Here is a 6589-nt window from a genome sequence, read left to right as displayed (position 1 = left end):
ATTTTATGAGAATCAGATGCACAATTTAATTGTCTATCAAATTGTATTATACTTCTTACCTATTCTTTCAAGTTTTCGTAGAAAATGCATTTTCTTATAATTTAGACCTCATTTATCAATATACCCATGGAATATTGACATTTTAGATTGTTTTTAAAACAACAAATGTACAAAATGTACAGGCTAGTAATATTATTGTTTTTAGTAAAACGATAATATTACTAGCCCATTTGTATGCAAAAAGAAAACTATTTAAATCTTTATAAAAGAGTATCTATACCATTAATTAAATATACCACCAGTATTTCCACCCAAATACTAATTAACTGCATACTTAATTGTGTTTGTTAATAAATTATTCTAAATAAATGTGGATTTGAATCAGAAATCAATATAACAATAATTTATGAAAATGAACGTCTCTGTTATAAATAAGCATTTGTCAAAAAATTAAATATCATTTTTAAGGTGTTACTTTTTACCACACTGTCTAATACACATATATAATTCAGTTTTTTAGTATTTGGAGCAATTATTATTAATCAACGCAAACCGTCAATTAATGTAATTTGAATACTGGAATCATATTAATTGGTCCTCTTTAACAAATATTTAAACAGTTTTTTTTAAAATTTGGTACATCTTCCATGGGTATATTGATAAATGAGTTCTAAATTACAAGAAAATGCATTTTCTACGGAAACTTGAAGAGATAGGTAAAAAATAGTATAATACAATTTGATAGACAATTAAATTGTGCATCTGATTCTCATAAAATATATAGGGTGTTCCATTTAAATCAAACAAGTTATTGCCGTTTAAAGCTACTAATTATTTAAAATAAATTTTTAGACACTCTGTATAAGGTAAATAAAGTTTTTATTATTGCAACACAATAACTGAGCAATAAATAAACTTCAGTAAATATTTAGTATTAAAAACTGATACCCTCGGAGAAATGAAGCCTTGAAATTTATACTTCAATTTCACAAAATTGAAAATATTTCAAAAACGGTCAGGTTTAAGTGTAATAAACCTTAAACAAATTTACCTTTATTTTAATCGTAGAAACTAAAAATGTAATAATATATAGGGTGTTCCATTTAAAAAAATACAATTTTGATATTTTTTATTTATTTGGGACACTACTAATTAGATATTTTAAATAATTTTTTTCCAGTGGCGAAAAACTCAATATTATTTTTAAGAAATAATAAAAATAATTATGCTTTTTTTATAATACACTAATAAATAATTAACTAAGGCTAATGTGATCAGTAACATTTTGCAATGAAAATTAAAGAATCACTTGAAAAATAATTCCATATGCATGCGAGACCACTCTGTAATAACGCCAAAATCAGAGTAATACCACAATACGCTGAACGTGATCCGCCGTGTATGCTGGGTCCAAAGTCCACACACCAGTAATACACTGGGAAACACGTGCGTGAAGCGGCTTTTGATACCTGCCGCCGGCACAAGTGACGGAACTTATATTTTATTCTGTAAACTTTGGTATAGTCAATTTACGTAATATCGAGATCATTTGTTTTAATAATTTATTTTATCAAAGACTAGGGTTTCCATACAAGTCTTGGAAAATTCAGGACGAGGGTGGCGCACCTCATTCGCCTCGGTTGATTATACAAAAACGGATAGATTATAGAAACAAAATATATTATGGGTAGATGTGAACAAGGTAGATATACAGGGTATTTCAGAACTAAGATCGATACCAAAGTAATATTTCTTCTTTTGAAACACCCTGTATTTTATTTCATTTTTGGATTCTTGGGCTCAAAAAAGGTATTTATTATAAGGGTGAAATATGTTTAAAATCTTTTGTTTTTGAGATACTTAGAGATAGTAAAATATGCATTCTACAATCTACAATAGAATAGATTATCAACACCCTGTACATTACTTTTCAGAATTAATTCTTGTGCTGAGTTTAAAGGTAGAGAAATAAACTTTACTGAAAAATTTTATTGCTTCCTAAAATTTATACAAGGGTACCAAAAATTGCTGATCAATTTTAAATATTTATTTTACATAAAAACTTTGTTATTTCAAATGTGACACCCTGTATTTTTATTTTTTATTGCCTCTTCCAAAAAACTATGTCTTCTCTGTCAATGAGTACAGCTACTTGGCGTTATTAAATGCTTAATTTTATTGGTAAAACTTAATATTGCACGTTATATACCGATTTTTAGTGAAACAAATATATTTTAAGTACAGGGTCCGGCAATAGTGCGTCGGGCATCCGTAGCTCCTAAAATAAAAAACTTGGGAATTTTGTTTAAGTGCAAACCTAAAGAATGTACTAGGATGTATTTTAGAAAAAATATTTTAACTTCTATAGGGTGGCTCAAAAAAGTGTGAGTGGATAGGGATGATTTTTTTAAAATGAAACACCCTGTATATTATTGCATTTTTGGCTTCCTTTCAGATCACTTTACATAATCCTAAAACATGAGTAAATATATTTCGATAATTTTAGAGATATTAATAAATAAATAAAAATGATGTATTTTTCAGCCTATGTAAAAAAAATTATTAATAATACAAGAACTGTCCTGAAATCAAAACTATATTAGATATTTACTTTAGATGGTCTCTACTTACTTTGCTATAAATATAGAAATTGTAAATCATACAGGACGTTCAAAATTCTACGCCAAATTTTCTAAAATATAAAATAATTTTCGTTTGTTTTTTTTTTAATGGAATACCCTGTATATTATTTTTTCAAAGATGAAAAATTAAAAAATGAACATATTTTGCATTTAGAGTATTTCAAAATTTTTAACGGTTTCACAGATATTCCCGATTTTGTATTTCATATGGCATTTTCCACAGCAAATTTTTATCAAAGCCTCCTAATGATTTTTCTCTCGTATTTTACCATTGAAAGGGCCATATGAAATAATACTGCGTGTATCCGGAAAACTATTAAACATTTTGAAATACTTTAAATACAAAAAATGTTCATTTTTTTATTCTCCATCAAATAAAAAATAATATACAGGGTGTTCCATTTAAAAAAAAACGAAGAAAATTTATTTTATATTTTTGAAAGTTTGGCGTAAAATATTGGACATCCTGTATGATTTACGATTACCATATTTATAGCAAAGTAAGAACAGATCATCTAAAGTAAATATCTAATATAGTTTTGATTTCAGAACAGTTCTTGTATTTTTAATATTTTTTAGCCGACCATACCAATAGGTATGGTTTGGTTTGGTCGGCTAGTTTTTTTAATTTCACTCAAAATGAGTTATTTGGGTCATCAATGACCTAAATACAAAATATTTTCGTGGTGTCTGTCTGTCTGTCTGTCTGCCGTCTGTAACACGATAGCTCAAAAACCGCTGAACCGATTTTAACCAAATTTGGCAGAAAAATACTGTGGCACCCGAGAATCTGGCCATTAGTTTTTGGTGGGGGTGAGGGGTTGGTAAGAGGGTATAGGAGGGGTTAAAAATTTAAAAAAATCGTAACTCCAAAATTACAGTAGCTAGCGAAATGCGGTTTTCAAATTAAGATTAGGATTTGCAAATCCATACATATATAAAAGCTCAAAGAGCTTTTGAGCTTTTATATATGTTTTTTTTTGTTACATCCATCCCGCCGAAACTGCTTTACCAATCTTGATGATTCTTTTTTTAAATGAAAGGTATATATGTCTAGATTTGTTATGAAGTATTTTTAAATTGCTGAATGGCTATTTCTTTGTGTAAATCGACTAAATATTAAACATACCTGAAAAACACCTACACACAATGCCCCCAGAAATAAATTATTTGTCATTGTCAGTGGTTTGTCAGTTAGATTATATATCAAGTTTTTAGATAATTTAGGGATCAGTTCATACAGCCAGCTTTAGATACATAAATATTAGAACAAAGGTTCGTTTAAACGACATTAGTGAATTAGCTACACAAAGCGATTTTAGGAAATTCATCCTCTTAGAGAGTAAAATTATGTCGGAACAATTTGTTGTATGAAAATTCCTTACTATGTGGTCTAGAAGAATGAAATCCTACAAAAAGAATTAGAAGAGATTTTTGAAATTCATCAACCAAATGGGTAAAGTTAGTAAAAATTTATTTGCACTTATTCAAGACTTGCCCTGTATAATACCCAGAAAATCGACAATTGATAACTTTCATATGAAATACGAGTAGCTCTAAAACTCTTAAAAACATAGTTTCAATAGGGCATTTGTAAGGCTCACTCACGAGCTCTATATACAAAGTAAATCATTTAAATCAATGCATGAACTATTCGAGGTGTAACGCGAACGTAGTCGTGGGAAAAACCTAGTTTGTAATAACATCAAAATCAGTCAAAGTCGCAGTTTTCGAGATATTAACATATTTTAGTATGGGCGGCTGTACGTGCCTCCCGGCGCCAATTTTTTTTAAGAAGTGTTGAAAAATATATATTTTTGATTTATTTTTTAATATCTCTAAAACTATCGAAATAGATTTACTCATATCTTAGGATTATGTAAGTGATCTGAAAGGAAGCCAAAAATGCAATAATATACAGGGTGTTCCATTTAAAAAAAATCATCCTGATTCACCCACAATTTTTTGAGCCACCCTATAGAAGTTAAAATATTTTCCGGAAATACATCCTCATACATACTTTAGGTTTGCACTTAAACGAAATTCTCAAGTTTTTTATTCTAGGAGCTACAGCTGCCTGACGCACTATTGCCGGACCCTGTATATACGAGTGCGTTGTGGCGTGTATTTAATAAAATCCTTTAAATTATTTTTTATTCAACGATTAAATCAGAATTTGACTATTTCTGTTTGGCAATGTACACAACATGACCCCTTGTGACATTTTTTGGCAGCTCGCCTTACTTAACAGCTAGGTGAGTGGGTCCTGCTCTGAATGCAGTCATATTAAGTTTCAATTGGTCGTATTCTTTTATTAGCCTACTGCATTAATTTATCTAAAAGTTGTTTTTTCTTACTATTAAGAGGCCGTACTATGCCGGAAAAATTGCGACACTTGTAAGGCCTATTGTGTCTTGTGTTTGTAGGGACAAACACAAGAAAAGGGTTTCTATATCTTTGCACCCATTCTCCTATCCCTATACTCTGTACAAACTTGTGCAGATCCTTGATCGGATTAGATTAAATTAGATTAGATTCCTACAAGTGGCTCTCTGCCTGATCTACTGCAACCTTCTCAGATCTATTGTGGCCCTCTTCTGACCCTTAGATTACATTCTCCAGTCCTGTCCTTTTCACAAAGTTTAGCAACTTGGAGACTGAGCCCTCCATGTAGCTTCCTGGCAATGGCCTATCATTGCCTGTTACCGAGAACCGCACATTTGCCAGGCTGTTGCACCGACATAAAATGTGTTCTGTCGTTTCTTCTTCAGGTTGGCCGGTCCTTGATGGGACGGGAGCATAGTTCGCTTGTGATCCAGAGATTCGCAGAGACGTATTGTGCTTTGCTATTTCAATATCTTTATCGCAGAGACTGCAGCAAAGACTGCCTTGATACAGGTTCAGCTTGTTCACGTAACACTGGACAACCATATGTTCTGTCAAAAGACCTTTTGTTATCTGTACTTTACTCCTGCAGAGCTGTTTCTTTGTGGTTTTAGCTTTAGTTTTAGTCAAAGACATTATAAATATAGACCGAACATCTCATTCATAAATACTCGTTGGTAGTGTATCAAACATTCCAATGTGTCAAACAAGGACATAAGAGACAGAGAAGTCTAAAATTTCCGACCCCGGCAACTAGGCGCATTTGGATTGTTCTAATGGCCAGTGGCGTATCGTTTTTTGGAACCAATTTAATTAGTAAAGTAAAAGTAAAGTAATTAGTAAAATGTTTATTCCATATTAATATACTACATTAACACTTTTTCGTCAGATGAGTTTTGTTATAAGGTCTAATATAATAATATAATTAATATCCCACATATACTTATGTTGAAACGTTAGTAGGTAGTTTTCGAAAATCGCTCCAACGTCGATTTCCAATTTAAACTTTCAGTTAATTCTATATAAACTTTCAGTTACTTTTGAATATTTACAGGGTGACTCAGGCTTCCGAAACAGTTCTATATTAGGTTTGTGGTTGGTGACTTTTCTTTCAATTTTTTTTTTTCAGAATATGGAGGCAATGGTAAAGCACATTTTAGACATTTTTGTAAACATAGGTGGCCGGAACATATTTTCAAACTAAAGTTGTAGATTTGCCATTAAATTTACATTCCAGAAATACCTAGGGTTGTCACCTATCCTTTTTTGAAAAGGACAGTCCTTTTTTTGGAATAATTTGTCCTTTTGGAATTAATTTGTCCATTTTTATTTACGTATTTTCGCTGAGAAAATTACCTACAGCAAACAGAAATATTATTTTCGTCCAAATTTAATTAGAGATGTTATAAAACTATGTTATAAATAAATTTTTCTTGTTTAGAATAGGCAACATTATTTAGAACTTCCCGTTTAATCTCAAATGATAATTTAGGTTTAAGTTTTACCTTTTTTGATCTTAAAAAGAACTTTTTAAAATTAGTAATTAGTAACGATTTAGTTAG

Source organism: Sitophilus oryzae, unplaced genomic scaffold (assembly GCF_002938485.1).
Source record: "Sitophilus oryzae breed Bouriz unplaced genomic scaffold, Soryzae_2.0 scaffold_179_pilon_pilon, whole genome shotgun sequence".
NCBI classification, from domain to species: Eukaryota; Metazoa; Arthropoda; class Insecta; order Coleoptera; family Curculionidae; genus Sitophilus; species Sitophilus oryzae.
Note: the sequence above shows the minus strand (reverse complement) of the source record.